The 15,661-nt window shown below is 43.4% G+C and overlaps 1 protein-coding gene across 1 annotated transcript in view; it reads left to right on the forward strand.

The window, feature by feature from the left end:
• Positions 1 to 518: 518 nt before the first annotated feature.
• Positions 519 to 15,661, forward strand: part of LOC117155251 (uncharacterized) — a 52,288-nt gene continuing 37,145 nt past the window's right edge. The window contains exon 1 of the mRNA XM_033331041.2: positions 519 to 1,415. The gene's annotated coding sequence lies outside the window, so the exon portion shown is untranslated. The remainder of the gene's footprint in view (positions 1,416 to 15,661) is intronic.

Consider the following 15,661-nt stretch of genomic DNA (forward strand, 5'->3'; position numbering starts at 1 on the left):
GTCAGCACGGAATGAAATGGAATGGAACGGGCGAGTTTGCGCTCGAGAATGTCACGCGAAAAATGAAGACAACTACGGAAACGCAAGCAGTGAATCAGCACGTTCCGCGACACCGTGTCAGTATCAATTCTTTAGGACCTAAAGAAACCGAGACACGATGGGAACAATGGGGCCAAACCGTAAAAGCAACACGCTATCGATGTGCCACGTCGTAAAGAGACTAATCCGACAAAGTTGATCGATCGTCTTAATGGAATCGCGCGACGCTATTAGATGGTAAGAGAAGAAAAAGAGATATTTTCGTCTGTCCGCTTTCGTGATATCCAACGAAGTATCGGAAACAGTGACTGTCGCCTGACGGTTCGTCTCTTCCAATCCAGCATCTCTTCGCGACTCGTGCACGACCCCGAAGAGAGCGTATCGAATCGAGGATCTTCGCAAATTTTCGGGGAGCTTCGTTCGCCCACGGATTCTCCCGGGCAGCCGGCACGGCTCAGTATACTGCGTGGCAGCCTGGACCGCAGGCGCCTCCAGTCGAGGGCGCGTAGTTCGCGGTTGCGTGTCTGTGCGGACGCACACCAGTGTGCTTCCAACGAAAAGCGCCCGTACCGTGCTTTTTGGGACGCACTCACTTTTCCACCGTGCGCGTAGTTTGTCGCTCGAAACCGACGTCTCGTCTGCGGTTCAATTCCACGCCAATCAATCGAAACTTTGTATTCGCGAATCGTCAAATTCCTACTGGAAGGGATAAAGGACATTCGATAAACAAACGGAATTATCGAGAATCCGTTTCGAAACTTGGTATCACCTGCGACCCAGCAGCGACTGATTGCCAGCTCGGCTCGATTTCATTCGCGTTTGTCTAAAGAAGATGGAACTACCACCGAGTCGGTTTAAAAGACGCGATTCCAGTGATCATGGCGTTGAAACAGTTGCACGAAATTGATCGTCATTGGTCGAGAATCGATCGACGACGACATTCGTGAAAGTCATGGGTACTCGTCTCTCAATCAGGTCGACTGAACGCGGTTGCCCAGCCGTCTGAATATCGTCTGTAACGTTTACACGCGGATGCTGCTGCTGGTTCCGATTTGTGGTGCACCGACCAGTCGCGCTTGTGTGTGCCGTGTACGCGGAAGATGTACAACGCATAGACCGTTGCTGTGATACGCTGTCCCGCGCGGTTCTTTGCTGTCGCTGCTTCCAAGTGGCTGGTACACGGCGTTTGTGGCCAAAAGAGTAAAGAGATTAGCGGACAGACAGAAAGACAGGGAGAGGAACAAAGGGAAAGATATAGCGTGCTCGGGGAGAGGGAACGGAAGAAGAGAGAAAGAGGGAGCCTGGAGAGAGTAATGATCGTGACGACGGTCGTACGGACAAATGAACACCTCGGCACAGCGTTTGGGATATTCCAAGTGAGTAACTGGCCAACCGAACTTGTAACTTCTAGATACGTACTCGCTTAAGAGCACTCGCTTAGTCTGGTAGAAAGATAGTTTCATTAAAGAACTTTCCTTTATTTCTCCTCATCCTGTATATCCGCAAAGTGGTCTTCTCTTAAAACCCAGGTAGGGAGGGGGCGGGGGCAGAATCATACGGAGTACGACTCAGAAGTTTCCAAAGGCTAATCGAAAGATAGAGGAAGAAACGATCGGATCCGACAAGTCCCGTTCGATCTTAACCGAGTGAATTTCATTTGCAGAATCGTTTCACTAAGCGAGAGAAATTCTTCGAACCGAAAATTGAGATGAAGCCCATTTGCCAAACTGGTTCAACGAATCCCCCAGGGAAATTCGATGAATTTTTTGGCCCTCCCCTCGCCACCGTCGCGCTACTTCTTCGCAATTTTCGTTCCACTCGAGCTCTCAGCCCTCTTGGCTTCTCTCTGAATCCACGATAAGGAATCATTCGAGCGTGTACATTCCCTTGGCTACCGCATTTGGCGCGAAATCCAACATGCGGTTGGCACTGGACCTACCAATGCCGCGCATTCTCCCCAAGCCGGAGCTAGGTTCGTGCTTAACGAGAATTTCTTGGTGAAACTTGTCGGCTGAAAATTCTTTTCGTCTCCCGACAAACTTGGCCGTGTTTGAATGTGCGACAACACACACCGTCAACTCGGCCTTCCTGCGCACCCTGCAACGATGCGTCGTTCCTTCAAATAGCCGCGCAGACCAATTATGCAACGATGATCGTTAAAGTGAATCGTTCGACTCACTTTAATTTTCTTTCTCTTTTTCGTTCGCCCGAATAAAGTAATATATCTTACGACATCGATCGATGTTTTTTTACACAGGAGAAACCAATTTCTACAAGAAGATTCGCGAAAAAAGAAACAATCTCAATGGTTGGATCGAGATAACGAAACCCACTCGGGTTTTATCAGTGCGGCGGGAAAACTTCCGGAAAAATAGGAATTGAATAGGAAGATAGGAGAAGCGTGTACGAGATAAAGATATATCGGAGAATAAAAGTAAATCCTACTCAGGGACCTCCTCTTACACCTGTACGAGAGGAGCGACAAGTTTCTTCGATAACCCGGTGGATCCTAGGCGAGGAACCTATTCGTCTACCTTTCAATTCAACGACGGAAACGCATTAATATTGTGGTTCGACAGGGTTCTCGAAATGTTATTACATTATTTATACGATATAAACGGTGCAGCAGCTCCCGTCAGAACGGAGGGAACAGGTTCGAAAGAAAGTCGTTTCTCCTTTACGTTATTTTACGGACACCGTCGTGGCTAGAAATTTGCGGATAGCTCGTGGCTTTGTTCCTTCGATAAGATTTCACTTTCTTTTATTTTTCATCGAGCAGCCGGATGTGTAACATTACCATTTATATGGAAGAGTCCAGGGGACGAAGCTGTGTACCTCTGGACGTCGACATCGAAATCCAGACAGAAGATCCGATACGAAATGGAGAGAAGTGTCGCGAACAGAAGTAAAGAAGCAAAAAGGTTTGAAGACGACAGGAGTAGGTTTCAAATGGTACACGACGAGAGATAGAAGGAGAGGGACTCGGGATACGACTCGCTTTTTATCAACGTTCTAAAGTGCACATTTCTGTAAGACGAATCGCGAGTCGAACGTGGAAAAACCTGCCTTCCTACTTCTTCGTTGTATCCTGTCCCTGCCCCCTCCCCTCCCACCTTTCCACGGAATCGTGTTAAGAAAAAGAAATACGCGAAGCAACTCGGCTGTCCTTCGCGAGATCGGTTAGAACATGTTCCCGTTACATCGTCGAGACAAATTTTTCGATTGCTTTAACTTAGTCGTACGCGTTCGCGAACTCGTAAGCGCTCGAACAAGTTGACATTAGCATTTAAATGGCGGAGAGAAGAAGGACTACGGGCTCGTCCGCTACTCGCGGACTACGTGTCGCGGATTTTACGCAAGAGCTCGTACGTGCGAAACGAAATCCAACGGAAGAGAGAGAGAGAGAGAGGGTGAAGATCGGCTAAGTGGAGGACGTGGGACAAGATAGAGGTCGCAAAGTAACCTTTACGACGTTTTAAGAAGCGTTCATAATGACCGTGGTTACAGTATCCAGTTACAATGGCCCCGACCGTTGTACCGTATTAGCATTTACACGAAGTTAATTGGCTTTATCGTGGCCCGTGGCGCGAAGATAAAAATGCACGTCGCCCTGAGAATCCATTAAACGAGAAATTCAGGGAAATTCGGGATCACTGGCGGTTCTTAAGAAGCAAAAGCAGATACGAAAGTAGAAACCGCTGCGAGGAACCAGACTATCGGTATGTCGTAATTTTCGTTCAATGTTCTCCTTTGGTTGAACTGGCTCCCTGTAGCTCTCACGGAGCCTGGAAGGGGCTAAAATGAAATCTAGATGCGGCTAAGAAACCACGAGGGAAGGGAGAGAAAGGTGGTGTCGAGTGGTGGTAAAAGAACCAATGATAGTGACGGGACAGAGTATATGGTGAAACTATATCCTCCGTTCAATTAAAATCCAAAGCTACAGCAACGAAGAAGGTTTCCAATGCGTACAATTGTTCGCGAAATTATTCGAATACTTACAGGCACCCTTTGTGAATATATTATGAAACGAGACTCGAATAGTCAACTATCGTGATTACGTCGATGAAGTTTGAAGTTGACAAACTTGAAAATATACGCATGAACTACAAGACATTTAGTACAAGTACATATATCACGAAAATCATAGTGTTAATTATCCTTGTCATTACAAGGCTAAATATTCAACGGGAGCATTTCTAAATAATTTTTTACTAAATGTACACTTGCGGTAAATATCTCTCGCGTTATCAAATTGGTTTGAAATTTTACCAATACAATCAGGACTCTTGCCTCGTCATAGCGCCACTAAATGTTAAAATGTTTTATATAACACGCAACGTATCGGTGTCCCTTATAAATAAACATCGCCATTTTCACGAGACGTTTCTTCACTGTCTTCGCTAATCTTGGCCCACCAATTAACCCGCAAGCGTGTATCGTAATTTCCTCGAAGGTTAGCGAATGTCTCGCGACGCGGTTCGTTCCATCACTAGCGAAGTAGTGGGAGGAGGTCAGAAATGGTAGCAGAGACTATCAGGTGGGAAACAATGGATAAGGTAGAAAGGAAAGCCACGGGTTGGAGAGGGGGTGGTAGGCTGCGGTGGGAAAGGAGGGGAACAGGAGATGTAACTGCTCTTATTTCTTCTCGCTGCCGCCGTGGCCCAGGCGGGAAACAAAAGGCGATCCGACATCAAACATTCAAATTAGAAAACTCCCCCGCCGGTCCGTGGGCCGGATTACCCCCTTTCAGCTTCCCCCCTAAAGCATCAAGCAACCCTCTCTTCTGTGTGTTTCCGCAACCCCGTCGCGCCGCGTTAAACCTTCACATCCTACTTTCCACGAAGCCACACACGATTCCAGCGGTTGCTACAGTTGCCTGAGCCACGTTTAAGCCTCCCAGCCTACTTTCGTAAACCCGCCTACGATTTCGGCGAGGCTCGAGGTAGATCGTCCTTGTGCACATCGCCGCTGGTCTCCTCTCACTCTCTCCCTCTCTCCTTCTGTTTCTCTCTGCGTTTGTGTTATCTCGCGCACGAGCACGCGTATACCTACATATATGCACCTCCGCGGGCCTATACATATTTGCTCGCGGTCAGAGGGAAGGCTCGCGGCTGCGGTGTTAAAACAAGGAATACGAGAGTACGTCCCACGCGATCAAACAGGGCCACGGTATTAGCAGTCGTTTCTTGCGGAGATTAAAACGACGAAGACACTTTGTCTCTCTAGCCTTGGCTATTATTAAAATTACCCTCCTGCGTTCTATTTTCGGCGGACGTTATATTATACCTGAGGATTAGAGAGTCAGAGATGGGTGGTTCTTATGGAAGTGGCTACAGTAAGGATTTAGTGGTAACAGGATTTTTTGCCTATGTAATCTTGCCTGGATATACGTAGATCGGCTGATAGCCTATCTCTAACTTTTCTTCTGAAAGAGATAGCTAATTGCCACAGGTAAGTATATAGATGTAATAGGTCGAACACTAAATGACTTCTATCCTAAAACTCGCAAGTATTGGAATACTTATTGATATTTAGCACAAATTAAATTAAGTCCTTTTCGTTTACTTCATCGCAAATCTGTTATTTCATTCTCATCATGAAGAGAAGATTCTCATCTTGTAACGTAAAATATCAAAGTAATGTGAAAGTAAAACTTGTTGGAGTTCTGCAATGAATGCGATGAGTAGGTGTTCCAACAGTTATAACTGGTGCTGGAGTTGCTGTATAGATGTACTCGTATTGTTCGGTAGTGAACGTAAAGTCGATTGCATCAATCATATGTTGCAACATGTTCAACATAGAGCATCGTATGACAGGTTCTAGATACATGCTGTTATACGACTTTTGTGGGCAAATTCCGTTACGTAGATTTTTGTGGGATTTATTACCACGCGATTTTCATGTTCGCTCGGATGAAGAGAGATATGGGAATCATTTCAACACGGATGACGAAGTAAAATATATTACGTGGGGAACTCGGACGCAAACTCTTTGAAGAAAGTTTATAAATTAAATTCTCGATGCAATCGATTTTTGCGCACTAAAGGTATCAACAATAAAAGATACGTTTCCAATACAAAATACGTTGTCTATCTTTTATGTATCAAAGGTCGTTACAACTATTAAGATTTCTTGCCAACAGAGATGTGTTTAGAAGAGTGAACATTCTTAGGTGTTGGTGCAGATAGTAAAACATTCATAAGAAGCTTATAAGCGCGTAAAAAGTTTCATTACTTTTCGCGAGATCCGTAGAAACGCGGCCTGCGGAGGATTCCGGGACGTAACTCACGTTTGCGGCTTTAGCCCGAAAGTTTTGTTTCACAGAATGCGTACAGACTGCCGCGGTAACGTTTCCAAGTGTATTTTCCTGCAAAATCCTGAAACTTTTTTACATTAGCGGAACACATATCATAAATCAAATAGGAAATTCTGTAACTGCTTTTATCAAAATTACTTATCGTGAAAGTCTATCTGCCAAGTCACAATCTCACAGAATGTCGCACAATACAAACGTATTTATCGAAAGTTATGTTGGAAAAGTTGCTCGAGTTCCATTAAGGAATACGATAAAAATTCTCCTACGGCGGATAAAGCTGGAAAGAATCGAGATCTTCGTGGATTATTTCCTTGAAAAATAGCGAAACTTTCATTCGAACGAATATTTCGCAAACACCGGCAACGAACGAAATTTGGTGACACTGGCGCGGTTCGCTCTGTATATCATCCCTCGTATGAGAAATAAATCTGCGTTCCAGATGCTTCCGCGCACGGACAACCTATCCCGGAAAAGTTTTCGCGTTTTCAGCAGAAAGGACCTTTCCCGAGAAACCATCCTACTTTCCTCTTGAGAGGCCTACGCGGTGAAGATGTATTCCGTGACAGGTCGAACCACTTGATGCCAGGCCGAACCCCCTCGTATCAGGCCAGGGAACATATTTTATTTAACGGTAACCGTTACTCGCATAGCCCATGAATTTCTTGCCCTTTTAATGGAACGTGAAATTTTTGATCGCCCTGGGACCCTGTCCTATATACTCGTAAAATTCGTCTATCCAAACCAAGGAATGTTTTTTCAACGTGAGATACTAGGCAGAAATGTAATATGTTTACATTCAAACTTGCTCTTATGTCTACGACAGTTTGCGAAGGGAAATTTATTCAAACAACATGTTTAATAATTCGATGGCAAGGGAAATAACGGGGAATTCTGAAGAGTCACCGACGAAGCGGTTCGACCGGCCGCGTCTGACCATGTAGGTTATCATTCTACTTCGAAGTGCGCGCGACGCTCGAATTTTTATAATTTATAGCGGGGCGGGAACGATCGCGAGTCCAACGTTGTATGAAAACCTATCCGTTGAAACAGCCTTTATAGCTTTCGCATTTAAGAGCGCACGGTACCCAGGCCAGTAGTCAAAGTCGATTAAGTTTTCGCGCGGATAACCAACGCAGCCCGGTTTGCCTGCTGCTGTTTCATTTCTCTGTAAAAAAAAAAATTCCTAAGCCGCGCGCGCCCGGCGCGTTCGATAAAAGTAAACGTTACGTGTAAGCTGAAATTGACTTCGCAGCTTCGTGTGAGACGTGCCGGTAATTAGTTCCGTCGAGTCTAACGTTCGTTCCCAAGCCGAGGGCGGAGACGCGGAGAGAAAGGGGGCAGGCCGAAAAAGAGATGGAGTAAAAAAAACAGAGGAAGTTGGAGCGAGCACAACTTGATATACGTTTCCACCGTGAGGCGGAGTTTTAAATGAGATTCAGAGCGAAAGAAACGAGAAATTGTAGGTTTCGCGATCGAACGCTTGGAGAACGGTACATCGAGCGTTGGCGCGAACGAAATTCAAAAGGAAAAAGCTCCTCCGCTGCTTGCAATTTTTTCCCGAGGTTTATCCTCGTCGCGATTTCTCATTGTTCGAACCCTCCTTCGGAGCCTCGTTCTTACACGCACAAACAAAGAGGAACGTTCCGAGAAATACAAATATCTGGCGTGGCAGTAATTAAAAGGAATCCAAGATACGAATGCACTGGTCGTCCGTGCTCGTTCCGCAGATGGTGCATCATTTCCTTGCCGTTTGTCGAGCCTGCAATTGACCTATCTTCCATCCCTTCGTTTCTTCCTTTCGTACCCTACACTCTTTCTGTCCCTCCCACATTTTTTCCTTTTTTTTTTTTTAATGACTAGGGTCGAAAGAACCCGTCAGTAGTCAGAGACGTTCGTGAGGATAAGGGGAAAAAATAAGGGTAGAACGTATGCCTCCTCCTAGCCTCCTCCTCGCTCTTTCTCCTTCTCAGTCACCCTTCCCATCGAAATGAAACGAATCGAAGTATTACTTTGGACTCGAATCCCATCGAATTTCTTTTCAATGATTCTTTTCTTTCTCGCATTTTCGTTCCTCCATTTAAATTATCGTCTGCCGAACTTTCGCTATTTTTACTCGGTACGAGACCAATTCCGTATTTTACATTCAGTCTTATTCTCCCGCGAATTTGGGAGGAATACTCGATCGAAAAATACCAGCTATTCTTCTATTCGTACTCGGAACCGCGGTCGAGTATTTGTTTCGCTTCAGCCTGTTGGCATCAGCTTTTCGTTGGAATAAAAATTAAAAAAAAATACGTATCTATAGCGAGCCAACGATTTCGATGGAATCCACGATTAACCTATTCTCTGGCCATCCTTTCGTCGACACTTATCACCTTCCGTTAGGTCTCGAAATCAATTGAACCCCTGGCGAAACTTAACTCTATCAGATAAATGCAATCAAATTCCACTGAAAAATATTACTGAAAAGACTGATCCCACGCTCGCAGCACGAAGACGACTCTAAAGTCCACATACGAGACGCAGTTAATAGAACGGAGAATTTAATCATCCACGTGATTAAGACGAAGGTGCGAGAGTTTCAGAATCGCGCGATCGTAAGGGTTGAACACGTTTTACGGATAAGAACCACGTTTTTCAAATAACGAGTAGAAAGAAAGCGGGAAAGCTCTCGTTCGAATCGCAAACTTTGCATATTTAAGTAGGAGAATGGCTGACACACAAGAAACTGTCACGAATGGTCCGGCCCCATATTGAATGAAACTTTGTAGAATTAAAAAACAACAAAAGATGCTAAGTACGTATTTTCTTTTTTTAGTTGCTGTAACTCAAGTTCAAGAGTTGAATTACCTTCGAGAGCTCGACCTCTTAAGATCTGACTCGGAAACAGTTACAGATGGAAAAAGATTTTAACACTTTCACCCAAACAGCCACTCGGACTTTAACCATAAAAGTTTGACTGAAAGTCTGGGTGGAGGCGAGTTAAAAAAGCATCCAATTTTGGTCAAAAATTCCCGAGTTAGCTCTTAAGGGGCGGAACTTTAGAGTGTGATTTCACCTCTTAAATTTGAGTTACAGCAGCTAAAAAAAAAAAATGTATCTACTATTTTTGGCTGTACTTGAGGGCTGCAAAGCTTTGTCGAAATTGGAGCCAGACCATTCGCGGTTCTCCCTTGTCTGCGAGATCCTAGAAATGAGAAATGCTTACCACGCTTTTCCAACAATGATAAAAGTACCTATATCTGTTCTTGATCGCGTAGCTTTCTGTATCGTTAAACTTTCTGACGCTTTCCCACGTCGGCGTTTTCACCTTTTCACGCTGATAAAGGGAAGAAAACAGTATTTCTGCCGTGATCGAGAGTGGAGGAGGCACGTCGTGAACTTCAATCGTATCAGCCTCCGCTCCGACTATTCCCTGCATAGCTTCCTCTTAAATGATCTTTTTCGCGTTCCGCAAGCCGATTCGACGTTCGTTTAATCAATTCCCATCATCGGCATACACTACAGTGAAACTGAATACGGGACAGGAAATGAAACTTTTTTGCACAGACTCCGTACATTTTTCTCCTTTTCTCAGTCTCAATTTTTACAATTCCTTTTCTATTGTGATATTCATTGTTGGGTTGTTCGGGACGTTCGAAATGCAGGAAAAATTTGAATATATTGTATCTTTACGATTATCCTACCTTTGGATAATATATGCACCTTTTTTTTCTTCTTTTTATACATTTAAATAATATATCATTTCAACTGAATATAATTCGTCGTTTCTCTGAAGAATTTGTTCTCTTAGCAATAAATTCTTTCGAATAGACTTTACAAACTTTTCAGCTATTCAGTTTTTTGTCATGGAAGAAATATTTTATTAACCCTGCTCCTCCAATATATTTATATATATATATATGTATACCTCAATTTTGTGCATATTCGACATAAAATTGGGACGGAAGACTGTGCGTAACAATAACCAAGCGCTGAAAATACCGCAACCTCTTCAAAACAACCGTCCATTTCCCTACTCTTTCTCATTTCAACAACACTCGGTAAATTTTTAAGGCTTTAATTGCGAACGTTTACGCCTGCCTCCATATAAATCATGTTTCCCGCTCTATTATTCATTTTGCTACAATTTTTCACTCGCCTTTACAGGTTCTATTCACGCATCGCAAGATACACCAGAAGAGATTCTGTTACCTTAACAAACATAGATTTATAGCAGTTCCGCCGTTGAGTTTGCCTCTATTCACCGGCGTTATTATTGTTACTTCCGTTCTCCCCACTGCGTGGATTGTCGAGCCACTGGTGGTTCGTTTCGCATTCAGCCCCCGGTTCGACAAGTATAAATTCAACGAGAAGAAATACGCCAGTCCTTTTGTATCGAACGTTATTTCTTCAGTTGGATTGTACCGTTTTTTTTTATGCGCGTATCGTATTGCTACGTGTCTAATTGATTCGCCAACATCGAATGGACGAATTCTCGACCCGCGGAATCGTTGTAGAGGGGAACACACACAGTCCGTGGGTTGTTTCCTTGGTAAAAGCATCACGGTCCTGGTAATCGGTCCCTTTGTACCTCTCTGTTTCCTGTGTCCCGCACCTCTGTATCTGCTTCGATTTCCTCTCGAAGAGCCAAAGTAGAATCGAGTGCTCGTGTTTAAATAAAGACTTTTCACCAGACAACTCCGCTCTAAATACCATCAAATGGGGGAAAAAAGAGAAAGAAAAGAATCACCGATAAAATGCACCGAATAATGCCTCTACCTTCGAATTATCCGACTATTCTCATCTTTCTCCCTTCGGTTCGCTACCCATCCTGGTCGAATTATCGGCCACGAACAAGAGAATCGATCCATCGCTTCGCTTGCCCACGGACTTCGCTTCTTACCATACGTTTGATTTAACCCGATCCCATCGAGCCACCCTCGCTGTTAAAGTCTCTTGATAATCGACTTGCCACATCGGACGGTCACCTTTTTGTCATCGCTTCAAGGAATGAAAGGGGTCGAACAGTTTCCCTCCCTGCTGTTAGCACCCAGGCGATAGTCGTCCCAGGGTATAAATCACTTTCGAAGGAATTTACTGTTAATTTGATGGGTAAAGCGTTTAACTTGCGCTACTACTAATATTGGAATACTTAGTCGAGTACTTAACCTACGAAATTCGCGGCTAGCTGACGGAATTTTTCATCTCTCTCTCTCTCTCTCTCTCTATCTATCTCTATCTCTGTCCTTTGAAAGAGCACCAATGAAATATCGTTGAATGGTATTTCGTAAAGGGATTCGAGGAAATTACTCATTACTGAAGATTGAATCGTTGTTTGATGAGCTTCTACCCTATTGTACGAATGCGTCCGAATAGTTGGAAAATTGTAGGTCAGCGGGAAACTCGAGTCAGAAATTTGAAAAAATGTCCCATTTGTTTGACGAACAAAGTGTTTAACTTTGTAGCGATTATTGGATTGGGAAATACGATAGGATTATTTAAGTTAACCGTACTGAATTGCTGGGGCCAGTTGACATAAATTTTTCCACGCCAGCTTTTGAGAGAACACAATGAAATATCGTTGAATGGTATTTCGTAAAGCAACGCGATAAACTGCCGCTACGAAATTACCGATCAGTTCTGGTCGAATAAACCGAGCTCCCATCCGGCGAATACGCCGTTCGAAAATTACGGATCACCGGGAAGCTCGTGAAAGAAGAAAATCGGTCAGAAGAACAGCGGGCATCTATTCTTCGCGAAGATTATTTTTCTGAGAGAATCGATTTCTTGTCTCTCTCTCTCTCTTTCTCTCTCTCTTTTCAACCTTCCATAATCCTGCGAGAGCTGTCGATGCATCGAGGAAAAATCCTCTCTAACGAAACATACGAGGATCCTTCGAATGTACGCTACCGTTCATAAGCGTGAACCGCATGGATGTTAATTGTCCGAGCACTGTGTCGATTTTGATTATGTGAAATTCGTCGAATTGTACAAATTAATGATAGATTAATAATAATTTGAAGCTACATTTACTATGCAATCATCAAACTATAAAGTTAAACTACGTATTAAAAGGCATGACAATGATATATGTCATTATGTATTACGCGCTGCACAAATAGTAATTCTAAATATTCAGAGATAAAGACGATACAGTTAATTAAAATATAGTGCTTCATCAAGGCTAATACATAAATCAAAATTTGGAGAATTTCGATTTATTGCAATCCTTAAGAATATCTCCCTCTAGTTTCATAATTAATTATGTTATAACTTCATGCCCCGCGTTAATACGTTTCCGTGACTCAAAAAAGATATAATGAATTTCTTATAACGATAAATTCAGAACACTGTTTCGAGGAAAACAGCAGTAAACTTACTTATGCCATTAGAATTTTCAGCCCTTCCATTAATTATGTAAATAATTTTATAATCTCCGCGTTAAATATCTTCTAAGTACTATTAACACTTTCAAATTTGCTTCCAACTTTAACAATATAATCGCGATAGCCTCGTTTATTACATTATTGCAGTATAGTAGCGCAGTTTGCTTTATTATTAATCGTACAGGCAATTAAAACGGATCTTGCGAAAAATGAAATAAACAAGTGCTCGTACGTATAGAATAAGCAAACACTCTTGAACGATATCGTATACGATGGCTACGTTCTATATGCGGTTATGGGAACAGAAAGTGTCGAGGAAGTGGTGGTTGCGTCACGAGGCAACCCTCATCGTTCGAGAAAGGAAGATTTTTATTATTTTTCCGATAACCGGTGGCAGTTCTGCCGTGTTCCAGCCGACATCGACCAAAGTGGCCGTGCCGGCGGTGCCGTTAATCCAATTTCTCGGATTAATTAAACGGAGGTTGGTTCTCGTTAAACTACTTCGTGCTGGAATCGAGGGTGTCGGTTTGGTTATACACCTCGTTTGGGACGAGCTACCGATCGTTTCAGTTTCCGTATAACGTCATGTAAGAATCTTGGCTATCCTAATGGTACACGAAATCGTCTCGAACGACATGCTAGAATATTCCATGGGAACGTGACTTTCCTTCGGATTCCCCTTCCGGAAGAGTGCTCTGGTATTTTAACAGGACCGTGAATTAGTTTTGTTAGAGGATCGTCGAAAGTATCAATTGATCGAGGTTCAATGAGGCGAGAAATTTTCCCCGAATTATTCTCCCATTAAGTGACTTTTAACGCTTAAAAAGCTTCACTTTTAACGTTCCCTTTGTCTCTATTAGCGACTCGATCTCTCAACCACAGACTGTATTAAACTGACCCCGAGCTGGTCGTCTGCACCGTGGTCAGTGCCAGACGCTGAGTCAGCTGGATTTTTTTCTGCTATCGCTACTGCGCGTACGCATTTGCAGGAAAAAATGTAGGTCGTCATATTTCTGGGAATCCGGCTGCCATTCATCAGCGCTCACGTTGCGAACGTTAAAATCCCCTGTATCTGAGAAAACAATCGAGATACCGGTATCCAACGAGATACGTTATAAACTGCATACCTTTCCTTTATCCTTTTACATGCCAGTACGTATTTCCCGAAATCGTGACAATCCTTTCGATCGTATTACTAGCGCGAGATTAGAGTGTCGGCAATCTTTTATCAAGAACACCGTTGGATTTAAGAGAGAACTACCCAAGAGCACTGTTGAAAATTAAAAGAGGAAACTTGAAAGGAAACACGACCGGTCTAAAGGTCTTTCAACGGCGACGTATATCCCCGTCTGTGAACAGGAAGCGACTTTGGCCGATGCTTTCACGTGCAATCGGCGGCCTGATAAAGAGACCGTCCTCGTACGTGGAAATGGCGACTGTGGCGTTCAACGATAACAGGAGGGAGGGAGGGGGGGGTATGGGAGAAGACAGAGAGGGATGAAAGGGAGACACACACTGGCTGAAGTTACAGATTATTCGCGCACATTTACACGACAGCCATTTCCAGGGTTGTTTCGTGGCGGGCTTGAACGCGGCCCGAATTCGCAGCCGAACCGCTATAATTTCGCGAGTTAAAGCGGCAAATAGGTGGCAGGGGGGCAGAATTGTAGAATAGAGGGTGAGAGACAAGTTCGGTGGTAGACGTCGAGTGGGAGAACACTTTTGGTCCGGGAACTTTGCTCGTATATTATGGGAGCTCGTGGTAATTGATTTTGCGCAATCGTGTTAAACTGGAAGTAGGTTTCGTCCCCGGAAATCACGGCATTGTAACGCGTGTTCGTGACTTCGGGCCTGTTAATCCCTCCTTCTTCGATTCCCACGCTCAACCCTCGACGTTTGGAAATACGTTCGCGGTGTTATTGCCAATAAGATGCTCACATTTCTTCGCGTCCGGACACCCCCTTATTTATATTACGAACGTATGGCCGCTTGCCGCATTGACGTCTAACGGCTCGGCGTCTCCTGGAGGAGGCTGCGAGCGCAGGCACATCGCGTTGCGTCGATATATTTTATCTAACTATCGTCTTCGCTACTTTTCAGAATAAGAAGAATAATGAAATCGGTAATCTTCTTACGAAAGAGGCGAAATCTACGCGAAGGAATCCTCGAGACAGTCTTCAACTGCAGGGATAATACACGATGGGAGTGAAATTATTCATTTGGAGGTTTTAGAATGCCTCGCGGAGAAGGGTAAATTTTAATGTGATAAAGATAATAATCTGGAAATGTTTGAAAAATGGAATTTTTAGTAGATGGGTAGATTAAGGAAAGAAACTTAATTCTAATTCCGTAGTACAGACCCAGGAATATGTATTTTCCTTCGTCCCATGAATTTTAAACGAATTTGACATGCGTAGGGACCAGGAAACTATATAATGGGCTTAGTCGAATGAATTTCCAGCATATATAAACGAGATAACGAACGAACTTTACAGAAACATTGAATTACAATTGGCTGATTCTGGAAATGCGACGGATTTTTCTCACGCACTTCACTTCTCGCGCGAAAAAGTTTACTTTAATCGGATTAAAACAAATTTTGCGATAAATTATGAGAGAGTACAGATACGTGTACAATAACTTTCCTGATTTAGCGAGATCCTAAATCAAAGGATTAAGTAATTGCACTAAAACACCAGACATCACGTTTCAGTTGCAGTTGAAATAAAATATTTGTTATTTCGTGAGTTATTTTGATACTGAAGACATCAGATGCTGCAACATATGCGATAACTAGCGCCTGCTGCAAGTACATGTATAAATTGATAATCATTAAGAATTGCATTATTATTAAAATAATCGACTAAAGCGTGAAAATAACACGACCATTCTGCTTATCGTAACAATAAAAGTCGAAAGCATATAAAAATATAAAAGA

The sequence above is a fragment of the Bombus vancouverensis genome, chromosome 12 (genome assembly GCF_051014615.1).
Source record: "Bombus vancouverensis nearcticus chromosome 12, iyBomVanc1_principal, whole genome shotgun sequence".
NCBI lineage: Eukaryota > Metazoa > Arthropoda > Insecta > Hymenoptera > Apidae > Bombus > Bombus vancouverensis.